The sequence below is a fragment of the Staurois parvus genome, unplaced genomic scaffold, assembly GCF_062004578.1.
Source record: "Staurois parvus isolate SC_StPar_1 unplaced genomic scaffold, SC_StPar_1.0 ptg000636l, whole genome shotgun sequence".
NCBI classification, from domain to species: domain Eukaryota; kingdom Metazoa; phylum Chordata; class Amphibia; order Anura; family Ranidae; genus Staurois; species Staurois parvus.
This window is the reverse complement of record NW_028318432.1, coordinates 1,602,104-1,618,328: the sequence shown is the minus strand read 5'-3', so window position 1 is coordinate 1,618,328 and position 16,225 is coordinate 1,602,104. Positions and strand designations below refer to the sequence as shown.

Sequence of the window (16,225 nt, the reverse complement as noted above, 5' to 3'; positions counted from 1 at the left end):
AAAACGAGAACATATTGTTAAACCTTGCTTGACCCTTGATATTTATGTCTACCAGTTAAATACATCCCACTCCAGAAAATAACGTATTGGATGAGGGATCTGACTGCTTCTGAGTAAGTCGATATGACCAGAATAAAGAACTGCATCAGTGGTATATGAAGTAAAGCTGATTTTACAGGTGGCACATGTAGTGGCTCAGGGTTTGGGGCAGTCGTTGGCTTGGGCTTGCACAGAGCCATGGTGAAGAAGTACAAGTGACGTTGGTCACTGTCGCATGGAAGGAGCCCGTACGAGTATCTGGTGGGTGCACTGCTTGGATTTTCTGTAACAACATCTACAGACTGGAGAAGCTGACCCTAAGTCAAGCCTCAGACTTCTTGTGGTTGCATATTAAGCCCAAAAAAGTTTTGAAGTGGTAAAGAAGGTTAAGTAAATAGCATTGTGGTTAAGCGTGAGGTTAACATAAACAGGATATCATCAATGATAAAATGATGCTTCTTTTAGTACATGCCTATATCCACTTCTTAGAGTAAAGCAGACTTGGCCTTAAATGTTTTAAAGGCAGACTCCAGGCTTACTCCGTCCACCAACTAGTCCCACAACCACCTACCAAGGCCTCTCTGCTGTATTGTTTGCTTTTTTTTGTTATATCAAGCTTTCCAGAGCTCTTTAGGCAGGTCATGTGATGCACAGGGTCATTATTCTCTTTGGATGTTCTTGCAGTGGCGGGAGGTTCTCGATGATGCAAAGAACGGCATTATTTAACAAAAACAACCACATTTTGTTCTTGCCAATGAAACTTATTTACAAAAAAAAAAGGAAAAGACACCGAGGAAGAGAATGCACTCCATAAAAAATACACTTGTTGATACACAAGTTAAAAGGGTTAAAACCAAAATCTGCTATGTTTGTTCACTTATATTTAAACACACTGTTCCACGGTTTTTCAACCAGGGTTCCATGGAGCCTTAGGGTTCCTCCAGAGGTTGCTAGAGGTTCCTTGAGCAATGAGCAATTTTTGCCTTTCAAATAAGTCCCCACTGACACCATTGACCTTTTTAGCTATCTGTAAGGGGGTAATCCTTCCCAATGACCACTAGTGTAAGGAGCATTCTTCCCACTGACTGTCCCACTAAGGTATCATGAGTGGTAGAGAGTAATTTTTAGCAGGGGTTACCTGAGACCAGAAAGTTTTTTCACGGGTTCTTCTGTACTGAAAAGGTTGAGAAAGGCTGTACTATACCCTTGAAGAGGAACATAACCCATTTTTAAAATAAAATTAAGTAGAGTCAGTAGAGCCAAATACTTTAGCTGCTGACTTTTTTTTTTCAACAAAAGGAACACAATATACAGGATCCCGATACGTATGAACCAGGCAGAAGTCAAAAACAACAGATAAATGGCAGATCAACCAAATAACTAAATGGAATGTTCTCTGCAAGACAAATGTGCAGAGAAAAGCTTGTCATTCACAAGTGAGACACATCATATTCATATATATATATATATATATATATATGGGAAAGAGTCAAGCTCAAAACTGGAGAGCTTGACTCCGTCCCGAAGTGGCACGTATCGGTTGCTGCTGACTTTTAAATATCAGGTATTTACCAGTCCATAGAGTCCAAGGCTGTCTTCCCGCATCTGATTCTTCTCACCCCGGCAGAAGCCTAGCACCACCCAGGTGGATTTGGGAACTAATTGTGACTTCTTAAGGAATCACAGCCAGCTCTCCACTGCACTTGTGTGAGATTGTGAGGCACAGTGAAATTGGTTCTGTAGCCTCCTGGTGACATGACCCAGGAGGTTGCATGAAGGAAGGGAGGTGGGATGAGTGACATCATTCACACCTACAATAAATGCTTAGTGGCCCTTGCTCAAGCTAACAAGGTCCAATGAATTGTGACTAGTGAGGTGCAGGTTGGGTTTTTTCCAGACACAAAACACGCTGTAGAAATAGGAATAGATTGCCCAACCGCCACACACCTTGCCCGGCCCAAGCGATTAGCAACCTCAGCTTAATTCGTCCTCCACGAGTAAACCCTAGAGTCGGGACGAAACATGTTAGGAGCATGGCTTGGATGAATCAAGCTGAGGCTGCTTTTATCTGCCAACCACTCGGGCCAGGCGAGGTGTATGGTGGGTTGTGTTATCCCTTCCTATCCTGCCTACATCATTCACACCTAAGTGAGAAATGAGGAAGCAGGAGTGAGTGCCTGGCAAAATAGCACCAACTCTCCTAAAAAAAAAAAAAGGGGGGGGGGAGTAGGGGCAGGGGTGGGCAGCAGGATGTGCAGCACTTTCACATTTGAGTGATAGTCTGTTTTAATGAAGACTTCTAATACTGCTTCACTAAGTCTTTAAAGTGTTACTAAGCCCCAGACCCTGCATTCACTATATCTGGTCTCCCACAGTACACCTAAAAGATTTCAGTTTGTTGTTCAATTGAGTTCGTGCTTTAGAGCAAAGGGAAATTTAGACACACATCTAAATCTCTCCAAAAAGAAATAGTTCCAAATAGTCACATATCTTATAAGTAGTTTGATCAGTTTGATAGTCAATATAAGTAGTTTGATAGTCAATATAAACTGCTAAACCTGTTCAGCCAAGCACTAGCTAAAGCTTGTAGGAGTTTTATTTCTTCTCTAGGAGGATGCAGGACCTCTGACCTCTGTCCAGTGCTGATTGACCCTGTGCTGATCACATGCACTCTCCCAAGAAAAAAAAAACCTTTTCTAGCAATACACACTAAACTGAACATGTGCAGAATGCTTACCATTCAGTCTGTCTTATCAACAGATAAAAAAGGGGAGCAACAGAGCAATCAGGAACAAATGGCCTTTTTACACAATGCAGATAGTTAACCCCTTAGATTCCACAGTGAGTATAACAAGCATGCTTTACTGCATATACAGACTGATTTTACTGTTATGGGATTATTACAGTAAAAACCTGCTTGTAGGCGTGTCAAGATGGCAGCATATGCCAGCAATAACCGATATTGAATATTGTCCAATCTAAGAGGAAAATTTATAAAGCAGGGAATTATAGATTTAACAAAAATTCTCTGCAGGTGCATTATGCAGGTCCATGTGTTTTAAATGGCAGTGATTGACCCTGCTTTTTTTTTAAATAAACAGACCCCGCTGTAGAGCCTTCTGGCACAAAATCTCATATTCATATGCTATTTATCCTTAAGGCACAAAGTTGCAGAAGAATAGTTGAGTGCCCCAAAGTCTGCAACTGGCAATGGCCTCAAATTTGGCAAGCTGGATAATAAGGCTTAAAGTCAACTGCCACTTGTAATATCAGTGGTCACCTGAACAATCTAAGCCATGCCAGAAAAGAGTCAACAATGTCATCTCTCTGATCTATGTTGCTGGTAGTTCCTTTGGAGATCACAACAGAGACTGTGAAGTTGTGGACTTCCTCAGCGCAGGCAGCAGTAAAAAAAAATATTGAGAATTCCCATCTTCTTTTAAAGGTATGCTGTCCTCTTAAAGAGATTTTTTTTTGGTGGTGCTTTAAAACCTACCACTGGGTTAACAGTGTATTAATTAAAATAGTCCCCCAGCAACTTAATAAAAATAGCAAAGCTGTAATGCTCACCTTCAATCTTCAGCTGTCCTCCACATTACTTCATTTTCAACTTGGAAAACTAAGGACTTCACCGTGAGGTCAGGGCATTATGTCCCCCCCAAGCTAGCATCACCATTTCATTTATGTAATCATGCAACGTTGACGTCATCATTTCAGCACTATCTGCACATCATTGTAGACTGCCCACTGCTGGAAAGGAATGGAAGAGCAAGAGGTCTCTCCTCATCATTTGACTGGCCTGAAGACACCTGGAAAATGTCTAATCTCTTCTTTAAGTAGAATGTAGTTACTAAAAAAACAAAAAAAAAGTCACTCTAATCAAAACTCCTCACTGGTACAGCAAGGGACCATGGAAGAACAGTTAACACACTTGCTGAAATGCAATGGTTGCCATTTAAGAAATTTCCCCTCACTTCCTGTCCCATGATCATCCTCTGTATTGGGGGTGACAGAATTTCCCATGGTCAGGAAGTAAGAGGAAATCTCTCCAAAAGGGACACAGATAGAAATAAAAATATGATATAGGTTTTATCCCTCCCCCTTCTATCCACTGCTAATTAAAACATTTCTAGCTTAAAGTATAAACTGTTCATCAACCATAGCATTAGATTCACCTAAATGCTACCCTTCTCTATGTCTTTATACTTACCTCATTTTGCTCCCTTACTATTACACTTCTTTACCAGAGCAAACGGGAAAGCACAGTGAAAACCTCCCTTATAGGGAGTATTCTCGAAGTAGTTCAAGTGAGAAGATTTGAGTATGTAGTCTGCCTTGGCCAGTCACTGAGAGATTTATTCCAGTGATGTATGCTGGGATAGGAAATAAATATTTGGGGTGATCTTCTAGAAGGATCCCTGCCTCCCAGGCCCTGTCTGGAGGGAATGTCAGTGTGAGGGATGCTTTTCTTTGCCTCCAAATCTTTGCCTGGAGGGATTGTGACTCCAGAGCGCCAGTCTTTATGTCCTAATCATTCCCTGATGGGGAGGTGAGTACAAAGATCCAGTCTTTGTCTCCCAGATGTTCTCTGGAGGGGATGTGAGTGTGGAAATCCAGTCTTTGTTTCCCATTCATTCCCTGGAGGGGATGTAAATCCAGAGATCTGTATCTATCTCCCAGTCCTTCCCTGGAAAAGAGGTGAGTCCAGAGATCTGGTCTTTGTTTCTCAGGCATTCCCTGGAAGGGATGTGTGTCCAAAGATCCAGTCTTTGTCTCCCAGTCATTCCCTGGTGGAGATGTAAGTCCAATGCTCTGTCTTTGTCTCAAAATCATTCCTTAGAGATGTGAGTGTGGAGATCCGGTCTGTTTCCCATTATTCCATGGAGGGGATGTGAGTCCAGAGATCCAGTCTTTGTCTCTCAGTCATTCCCTGGAGAAGATGTGAGTGCAGAGATCTGATCTTTGTCTCCCAGTCGTTCCCTGGAGGGGATGTGAGTGTGGAGATCCAGTCTTTGTTTCCCATTCACTCCCTAGAGTGGATGTAAATCCAGAAATCCATCTGTGATTCCCATTCATTCCCTAGAGTGGATGTAAGTCCAGAAATCCATCTTTGTTGCCCAGTCATTCCCTGGAGAAGATGTGAGTCCAGAGACCTAGTCTTTGTCTCCCATTTGTTCCCTGGAGGAGATGTCAGTGTGGAGATCTGGTCTTTGAATCCCATTCATTCCCTAGAGTGGATGTAAGTCCAGAAATCCATCTTTGTCTGCCAGCCATTCCCTGGCGGGGATGTGAGTCCAGAGATCCATCTTTGTCTCCCATTTATTTCCTGGAGGAGATGTCAGTGTGGAGATCTGGTCTTTGTTTCCCATTCATTCCCTGGAGAAAATGTAAGGCCAGAGATCTGGTCTCAGTCTCCCAGTCGTTCCCTGGAGGGGATGTGAGTACGGAGATCTGGTCTTTGTCTCCCAGTCATTCCCTGGAGGGGATGTGGGTCCAGAGAGCTGGTCTTTGTCTCCCAGTCAATCCCTGAAATTCCCTGGAGGGGATGTAAGTGTGGAGATCTAGTCTTTGTCTCCCAGTTATTCCTTAGAGGGTATGTGAGTATGGAGATCTGATCTTTGTCTCCTGATCATTCCCTGGAGGAAATGTGAGTCAAGTGATCCAGTCTTTGTCCCCCAGGCTGTGTTGGGAGGGGTTGTGTGTCCAAAGATCCAGGCTTTACCTGAAGGGGTTGTGAGTCTATAGATCTTGTCTTTTCCTCCCAGGTTTTGCCTGGAGGGGTTTTGAGTCTAGAGATCTGGTCTTTTCCTCCAAGGCTTTCCTTGGAGGGGTTGTGAGTCTAGAGATCTGTCTTTGCCTAATAGGCCTTGTCTAGATGGGATATGAGTCCAAAGATTCAGTATTTGCCCCCCAAGCTTGCTGTCTGGGTAGGGTTTGAGAAGAGCGTCCTTTCTTCTTAGGCCTGCTGTCCATAGAGGGTATATCTCTAAAGATGACTAGTTCATGCTTTTCAGGGCTGCTACCTAGGGAAGGAAGCTGACGGAGAGTTTTACTTAGTCATAGTCAGTGTCAACTTAAAAGTCCTCAACTAGCCTATGAGGGGCTGGAAGTAGATACAGTTGCAAGAAAAAGTATGTGAACCCCTTGGGATTACGTGGAGTTTTGCATGAATTGGGCATAAAATGTGCTCTGAACGTCATCTAAGTCACAACAATAGAAGAACACAGTCTGCTGAACATAATACTACACAAACATTAGATGTTGCCATGGTTTAATTGCACATAACATGTAAACATTCACAGTGCAGGGAGGAAAAAGTATGTGAGGCCCTAGCTTAATGACTTCTCCCAGAGCTAATTGGAGCCAGGAGTGAGCCAACCTTGACTCCAATCAGTGTGATGATATTGGATGTGTTGCTGACAGCTGTCCTGCCCTTAAAAAACACACACTTGTTTTGGGTTTACTGGTTTCAAGAAGCACTGTCTGATGTGAACTATGCCTCGCAGAAAAGAGCTCTCAGAAGACCTACGATCAAGAATTGTTGACTTGCATGAAGCTGGAAAGGGTTACAAAAGTATCTCCAAAAGCCTTGATGTTCATGTGTCCACGGTAAGACAGACTGTCTACAACTGGAGAAAGTTTAGCACTGTTGCTACTCTCCCTAGGCGTGGTTGTCCTGTAAAAATGACTGCAAGAGCACAGCGCAGAATGCTGCATGAGGTAAAGAAGAATCCCAGAGTGTCAGCTAAAGACCTACAGAAATCTCTGGCACATGCTAACATTTTTGTTGACACATCTACAATAAGGAAAACATTAAACAAGAATGGAGTACATGGGAGGACACCACAGAGGAAGCCATTGCTGTCCAAAAAGAAGATTGCAGCACGTTTGAAGTTTGCAAAAGAGCACCTGGATGTTCCACAGCACTACTGGCAAAATATACTGTGGACAGATGAAACCAAGATTGAGTTGTTTGGGAAGAACACACAACACTATGTGTGGAGAAAAAAAGGCACAGCACACCAACATCAAAACCTCATCCCCACTGTGAAACATGGAGGAGAGAGTATCATGGTTTGGGGCTGCTTTGCTGCCTCAGGGCCTGGACGGATTGTTGTCATTGATGGGAAAATGAATTCCAGAGTTTATCAAGACATTTTGCAGGAAAACGTACGACCATCTGTCCTCCAACTGAAGCTCCGCAGAGGAGGGTGATGCAACAGGACAATGACCCAAAGCATACAAGTCATTCAACAAAACAATGGCTGCAACAGCACAGAATACGCCTTCTGGAGTGGCCCAGTCAGAGTCCTGACCTCAACCCCATTGAAATGCTGTGGCATGACCTTAAGAGAGCGATTCACACCAGACATCCCAAGAATATTGCTACACTGAAACAGTTTTGTGAAGAGGAGTGGTCCAAAATGACTCCAGATCATTGTGCAGGTCTGATCTGCAACTACAGGAAACGTTTGGTTGAGGTTATTGCTGCCAAAGGAGGGTCAACCAGTTATTAAGTCCAAAGGTTCACATACTTTTTCCTCCCTGCACTGTGAATGTTTACATGTTATGTGCAATTAAACCATGGCAACATCTAATGTTTGTGTAGTATTATGTTCAGCAGACTGTGTTCTTCTATTGTTGTGACTTAGATGACGTTCAGAGCACATTTTATGCCCAATTCATGCAAAACTCCACATAATCCCAAGGGGTTCACATACTTTTTCTTGCAACTGTAGCTGTCCTTCTGGCCCACACTAGCCTGTGGAAAAGGCAAAAGAGTTCAACCTTGGCTCACTGCAAAAGTCTGAATATACTATACAGTAGAGGGACTTTTTGAGCTAATAAAAAGTACCAAAAGAAGATTAATGGAGTGGTCAGTGCTAACAGGGTTTGGTGCAACTGTAGGCCACATCAATTACCAGTGAAAAATTAGGAAATCCCATAAAATCCAGCAACTCCTTCTGGAGTGAGTGCTACACTGCATACGCCCAGTGTTTTTCCTCTTTATAATTTTACAAGTTATCACAACTAGTTTTTGGGTTTGTTGCACCGGTTGCAGTATCAGTATGTCTAACTCATGGTGGAAATCACGTACTGCTTCTTATCATGAATGAGAGTGAAGTATAATGTATACTTTAAGGATTATGGTTATATACAGTGATGACAATTTATACTTATCTATATAAATGTACAAAAATTACACATCTAAACCTGTTGCTGTTTCTATAAATAGTATCCTACAGACTCCCATGTTTCTATAGTGTCTAGTTCAGCTATTTCATTTAAAGGAACAACAGCTAAGTACACAATTGAAGTAGATGTAGACTCTAACTAAATGACATTTGGTCTGCTAAATGTCTCATCCGGGAATTGGAATTTTGGGCTAATATAACTAGAGGAAAGAAGAACTGTTCAGTTGTTTATATCAGCCAAAGAAATTCAAAGTTTTAGACTTATGTGCAGGTTACAAAATTAATATTAAATAAATGAAAACCTTAACTGAATGGTAGTTTGCTAAAGCATTGTGTATTTTTTTTTAAATAATATGTATTACTATGAAAGGGTTTACATTTACTTTAAATGTGTATTAACTGTTTCACTCTCATCTAATGCAACATCCTTAAATTATATTAAACCTTAACTTTTAGGCACTTTCAGCAGCAAGTTTAATCACATACCGAGTATGTAACTTCTTTATCTTTTAATCCTTGCCTCTGTTCCAGTTAAAGCTGGTACCATGAATGTTGCCCCAGGTTTCCAGTTTCAGGGTAGCTACTTTCTCTTACACAGCATCCTATGGAGCCACACTTCATGTCAGGGCTAGAGCTGTATCTCCCTACACTGTAGGATGGCAAGGCACTCCCCTGCTCCTCTCTCCTCCCTTCTCCAAGCTGAGACCTCGAGACTGCATTGTTCACTGTTATCTCTTTCCTGTGAAGACCAGAAGTTCAGGGAAGCATCACTGAGTAAGCAGGAGTCAGGAGCCTAAAATGTTGCAAACTACAAATGCTAGGCTAGGAATTTTAACAAGTAGTTTACTGGGGAATGTTCATTTCATTGTGTTCAATATGTTAAGCTAAAGAACGCTGAAGGTTTAATACTACTTTTAATGTATCTTTAAATACAGCTGGTAAAGGTACCCAAATCTCTTTTGACATGTAATAGCGAAACCACACAGAAGGGTTGCTGTTTGTCCCCAATTACCCTAACTATACAAAAATATTTTCATACCCACCCTGGGACTTTTAGGCAGCAAAAATATAAGTCTGACAAGTATAATATTATAAAAAAAAGTTGATAACAGCTTTATTCAAATGAATAAAGCTGTTATCAACTTTTTTTTATATCAATACGCTTGTCACACTTATCATTTTGCTGTCTAAAAGCCCCAGGGGAGTAAGTGAAATATTTCTGTAATCTCTTTTGACAATATCTTCCTTTAATTCTTCACCCAAAAGGCTTCAGAAGTGGGGATGGGGGGGGGGGCTCTGCACAGCACTACTAGTCTAAGACAGGCTACAGATGATGTGATCTTCCTACCTGCAGCCACAGGATGCAGGAAAGAAAATTGCCCGGTTCCTCCATCAACATTTCTGAGCATCAGTGTCAGGGCTGGAGCTGAGGAACGGACAGGCAGGCCTAATAACAATGTAACGCACTGGCTGACGACAACAACCACCCACAGACCAAAGTCCCTCAGGGCGCGGAGTCTAAGTCCCAGGCTGCCCTTCACCAGGGCCCCTGATGGTGGGGATGGACTTGATGCAGCCAGGAACCAGGTCACGGCCCCTGAGACACCCCAGTTGCGGTAATGGCCAATGGCGTGTAGCTGGTGGAAAAGACAATAGAGTAGTCGGGCAGGCCGGGTCGACAACAACGGGACAAAAACGGTACAGGACAGCAGACGAGAATCACAGGTCACGGGCCGGGTTCAGCAACGGAGGGTCAGATCAAAGGAGAACACAAAGAATGGTCGAGTCACAAGCCGAGTCAGATTCCAGGAGAGTCACGAGAGTCAGAGCAGAGTTATAGCAACACAAAGACACAAGACACAAGTGCAAAGGGCATGTGCGGACCACAGGCTTATATGTAATCAGCCACCCCCTCTGGGGGATGGACCTCAGAGACCTGAAGGCATAAAAGATTCCCACCATGCTCTGCAGAAATTGAAGATGGACGCCAGCACATGGAGTAACATAACCTCTGGGAAAACGTAGGACCTTGACAATAAGAAGGCAGGGGGCTGGAATCTGATGTCACACACTGCACAACATAGAGCACAGAGCTGAGTGTAATCTGAGAGTTGAGTGGATGGAGTGGACACCCCCCTTTTACACAGTCTCCTAGGGAAGCATGCACAGTTGGGACTGTCAATTACCTGCTGTGTGCTGGAGGGGCATTTACTGGGATTGTTTGGTGTCAGCATATCAACTGTCAGAAGTGACTCATGCAGATAGTGGAGGAAGGAGAGAGGAGACAGAAATCAAAACCAATTCTTTGGATAGAGGTACACTGTATAGAAGGCCATTCTTTTTTCCAGGATGAAGTGGGGTCAGAGGAGGTAGGTTGAATGATGCTGGTCATCAGACTGAGGACATCTGGCAGCAAAAAAAAGTACTATGGGGGAAATCTCTGGATTGAAGGTGAATATTGCAGCAAAAACTGGTTTTGTCATTTTATCTTTAAATTGGCTATTCATTTTCATCTTGTTATTTATATAATTATTTTTGCCTGGAGTTCTGCTTTAAACTTTTAGGGTTTTTTTTATTGATCGAGAAAGGGGTAATATCCTTGTAAGGGTTGCCACTATTAAAAACTATAGCAAACCTAACATAACTTCCCTGAAAATACAAAGTATTATGAATGCAGCACAAAAAAATTTAAACTGCATGTTCCTATTTTTTAATACATATATGTGAATACACCTGTGACACACGTCACCTGCATTGTTAACAGGGCTGAAGGTATGTGCTTAGAGTGGATCTAAACCTAACTTTTATAAAACTGCGAACAGGCAGCTTCTTATTGCAGAAGGGACATACCTGACTGCCTGCAGTTTTCTAGAGAATGTACACATATCAGCGTTCCCTCTCAGCACACCTCAGCTGTGCCACAATCACTGAATCCTGTGCACATGCATTGGGTGTTGTCATTCCCCAGCCATCCAAAAAAGAAGCCCAAAAAACAGCAATGGGCAGTGCCGGGACTCTGTCTGAGCTGTTGTTGAACACACCCTGCATCATGTCCCAGCTCTTTTCTCTTCTCCTCGCTGCTCCCAGTACTATGCTGACAGGAGTAGATATGCTGTTGTCACAACTCCTGTCAGCCTTGTAACAGAAGGAAAGCTCCCCCATCCCTACAATAAAGCATGGCTCCCAGGGCAGCTGCCCCTCTCACCCAGCCCTGCTAATCAGGAAAAAGGTGACGGGGGCCTGCAAGGCATATAACCACTGCATCGCTGGTAGTTGGAGGTGAGTATCCTAGGGGGTATGTTTTGTTTTAAATATACAATATATTGCCAAAAGTATTGGGACATCTGCCGTTGCATGCACATGAACTTTAATGCCATCCCCTTAGTCCGTAGGGTTCAATATTGAGTTGGCCCGCCCTTTGCAGCTATAACAGGTTCAACTCTTTTGGGAGGGTTGTCTACAAGGTTTTTGAGTGTGTCTATGGGAATGTTTGACCATTCTTCCAGAAGCACATTTGTGAGGTCAGGCACTGATGTCAGGGGAGGAGGCCTGGCTCACAGTCTCTACTCTAATTTATCCCAAAGGTGTTCTGTCAGGTTGAGCTCAGGACTCTGTGCAGGCCAGTCAAGTTCCTCCACCCCAAACCCGCTCATCCATGTCATAATGGACCTTGCTTTGTGCACTGGTGATCAGTCATATTGGAACAGGAAGGGGCCATCCCCAAACTGCTCCCTCAAAGTTGGGAGCATGAAATTGTCCAAAATGTCTTGGTATGCTGACGCCTTAAGAGTTCCCTTCACTGGAATTAAGGGGCCAAGCCCAACCCCTGAAAAACAACCCCACAACATAATCCCCCCTCCACCAAACTTTACACTTGGCACAATGCAGTCAGGCAAGTACTGTTCTCCTGGCAACCGCCAAACCCAGACATGTCCATCAGATTGCCAGACAGAAAAGCGTGATACGTCACTCCAGAGAACACGTCTCCACTGTTCTAGAGTCCAGTGGTGGCGTGCTTTACACCACTGCATCTGCACTTTGCATTGCACTTGATGATGTAAGGGTTGGATGCAGCTGCTCGGCCATGGAAACCCAATCCATGAAGTTCTCTACATGCTGTTGTGCTAATATGATGCCTACAAGTTTGGAGGTCTTTAGCTATTGACTCTGCAGACAGTTGGCAACTTCTGTGCACTGCATGCTTCAGCATGCTTCAGCTTCTGTTGACCATGGCATATTTAGTAGCAAAAATATTTCATGGATGGACTTATGGCACAGGTGGCAACCTATCACGATACCGCACTTGAATTCACTGAGCTCCTGACAGCGACCCATTCTTTCACAAATGTTTGTAGAAGCAGTCTGCATGCCTAGGTGCTTGATTTTATACACCTGTGGCCATGGAGGTGATTGGAACACCTGAATCCAATGATTTGGAGGGGTGTCCCAATAGTTTTGGAAATATAGTGTATATTCACTATAAAGCTGAACTTAATCTAAAAAAATATAATACAAATCTAAACTTACTAGCCCATTAAATGTAAAATAAATAAATAAATGTAAGCAGCTCTTTCACCTTAATCTAGAGCTGCAGTAAATCCATTCCACTGCAAGATGTTCCCAGTCTTCTGGGTTGAATGATGACCACCACCATTCAACCTTCTTACTTTCAGCTCAGGCTGTCACATGAACACACCCCTGGGGTGGTCCAGTGCAGCAGTACAGCTCAACCACTCTTACCATCAGAAGAGAAGAGGAAGGACGGTTAATGACATCAGACCTGGCAGAGGATTCTCGGGAAAAAGGTGTGTGCGTGTGTGTCCATATATAAAAAAATTATTATTATTTAAAAAAAATTACCTATATATATATATATATATATATATATATATATATATATATATATATATATATATTTATGCGCACAGAGGAATGCCCAGGTATAGAGGGTGTTTTATTTTTGTGTTTTTTTCTATTAAATAGACTTTTACTTCAAGGGGGCACCTAAGAGAAACCTAGGGGTGCAAAGGGTGCATAGTAATTAGTTTTTACAATAAAGGTATATATAAGACTGAAACTAATGCTGTTGTATGAATTAGAACCAAGTATTATTCTGCTCATCATTCTTCGAATGAAAACTTCTGGCCAGTAGTGAAATGTGAAAAGAAATTATGCGGCAAAGTTTGGGCGGCTGCGATAAGCTGTGTGAATGAAAGGCTGATTCCCCCATGAATCATAATAAAAGCAATTATTTCTTGCTCATCCTCGAACAATCCAGCTTCTTCCTGTGATTTTCTCATTACTACCAGCCTGGCTTAATTAGGACGGAGATTACACAAAGCCAGCAAAGGAGGTTTTGTTTGCCTTCTTTATACCATTTATGTACACGATGTACCAGCTGCCCTCTGCTTTTTCCCAGAAGTATATCCTTATCTTATGGTGTCCTCTTCTGCGTGACTTCATGAAATTGTTTTATATTCATAAAAGAGGCATGCAGGCGGCTTTAAATTCATGCAACAAAAAAGTCTTGTTTATAAACACAGTTTGTAGTGTAATCCATGGCAACCAATCGGCTTCTTCTGGGACTGTACAGCGGCATCCAATTGCCTGTGCAGAAAAGAACATGCCCCCCCTATTGGCCCCTCTGCCCACATCCAGCTTCCAGACCAATAATATTAGAACATGTGTATATACATTTACAGGGGAACTCCTTTAGTTTCCTTTAGATTGTAAGCTCCACGAGCCGGGCCCTCCTATTCCTTCTGTACTGAAATGTATTGTAATTGTATTGTCTCCTTTATATTGTAAATCACTGCGCAAACTGTTGGCGCTATATAAATCCTGTATAATAATAATAATAAAATGTTAATATAACATATAACTCCTATATACCTTGATTTGTAATTTAAAGTGTTACTAAACCCACAACAGTAAAATCAGTCTGTATATGCAGTAAAGCATGCTTGTTATACTCACTGTGGAACCTAAGGGGTTAATCCTCCACATTGTATAAAAAAGCTATTTGGTGCTGCTTTGTCTGCCCCTCCTCTTGTTCAAATGTCCACCTGATAAGACAGACTGAACCTGTAGTCACATGCACATGCTCAGTTTAGTGTGTATTGCTAGAGGTTTTTTTTTCCTGCATGTGATCAGTACAGGGCCAATGAGCACAGTCCAGACAGAGGTCAGGGGTTCTGCATTCTCCTAGAGCAGAATGAAAACTCCTCCTACAAACTTTAACCAGTGCTCTGCTGAAGTCACAAGACTGCTCTAGCTACTGATGAGATAAGGTATTTAGCAGGTTATATTTACTAATACACGTTCTAGGAGCATTCAGCTTTTTTTTTCAGCCAGAAAAACGCTCCCAAAAACTGTACAAAAACATTTCTTTTTCTGCTCCTAAACGCTGAAGCTTGCAAAATGCTAATAGTCTAAAATAGTGAAGGACTGATATCCTTACCAGGCTGATAATTTTCTGGACCTCTTTGCGTGCTGCTACGTCCCAAGACAAATACAATACTGTAGTGAAAGAGATTTTTCCAAAGCTTCTGGGCTCTTGCTACGCGGAAATAATAAGCTACAGGTGTAATATGTGCATTTCTTTGTCTGACTTGTTTTTCAATGCGCTGCTATACAGCTGATGTACAAAACAATCCAGTTATAAACAGAATTACTATAACAAAAATAACAGGATCAAAATGAATAGCTAATTAACCACTTGCCCTCCAGAGGATTTACCCCCCTTCCTGACCAGGCCATTTTTTGCGTTACGGCGCTGCATTACTTTAACTGACAATTGCGCGGTCATGCAACGCTGCATCCAAAATGAAATGTACGTCCTTTTTTTTGCAGGAATTGAGTTTTCTTTCGGTGGTATTTGATCGCCTGTGCAGTTGTTATTTTTTGCCCTAAAAAAGACCTCCAATTTTGAGAAACAAAACAATATTTTTGACTTTTTGCTATTAAACATGTCCAGTAAAAAAATTTAAAAATTTAAATTTCGTCATACATTTAGGTCAAAATGTATTCTGCTACATGTCTTTTTTAAAAATGGCGGTATATATACTCAGATTTATTTTTTTTTGTACTAGTAATGGCGGCAATCAGCGACTTATAGAGGGATTGTGGCGGACATTCTGACACTGGGGGGAACTGACTTGGTGTCACTGACATCCCCAGTAACACCAATACAGTAAAAAAAAAGCACCGACACTGTACTAATGGCACTGGGCAGGAAGGGGTTAACATGAGGGGCGATCAAAGGGTTACCTGTGTGCAGGGAGTGTTTTACTAGGGGGCTGTGTCAGTGTGCTTCACTGTAATCTCACTGCTTCGGATGGCTGTGCTGTGCCCAAGCTGACAGGGAGGAGAACTGTTAAACAAAACAGTTCTCCTCCCCGTCGATCGTCGGAAATCACCAGAGACCCGGTGATTGACAGTCACGGCCGTGAACGGCAAGGCAAGTAGTGTGCGTGCGTGGCTCGCGCTTTCCCTCTACCCGGAAATGTAAAATTACATATATATACGTGATTTTGCACACCCATGCCACCCTGTAGCAGTATTTCTGCTATACGGTGGTGTGGAAGAGGTTAAAAGGTATAAAAAAACAAAAACAGTTTTGCCTGCAAAATTCTCCTTCAGTACAGAGATTTCCCTTGCAGTACTTTGTAATGTCATTAAATGTCCACAGTCTGATGGCCTGCATCAATCAATCTCGGACTAGCTTCAGCCTGTGACTGTACAGTGAAAGGAGAAGCAGCACAGTGATGAGCTCATTCCTCTGTCATTCTGCTCTCTCCTCCTATCAGCATGCTTCTTGTCAGCACATGAACTGATTGGTTCTTTGTACTGGTCTTCCTCTCACACTCCAGCCAGGTTGGATCCAAGTGCTTATACTACTTGTATTTAAAAAATATAGTTAATAATAATATTATACAGAATTTATATGGCAACAGGTTGCACAGCCCTTTACAATATAAAGCATGGGTGCT

At 42.5% G+C, this 16,225-nt stretch overlaps 1 protein-coding gene and 1 long non-coding RNA gene across 5 annotated transcripts in view; one reads left to right on the top strand and one right to left on the bottom strand.

Moving 5' to 3' along the window:
* The window catches only part of CACNB2 (calcium voltage-gated channel auxiliary subunit beta 2), a 402,461-nt gene that overhangs the window by 308,171 nt on the left and 78,065 nt on the right, over nt 1-16,225 (bottom strand). The gene's annotated exons all lie outside the window — the stretch shown is intronic.
* Nucleotides 12,968-16,225, top strand: part of LOC149449095 (uncharacterized) — a 35,389-nt gene continuing 32,131 nt past the window's right edge. Inside the window, exon 1 of the long non-coding RNA XR_016315449.1 lies at nt 12,968-13,039. This is a non-coding gene — a long non-coding RNA (uncharacterized LOC149449095). The remainder of the gene's footprint in view (nt 13,040-16,225) is intronic.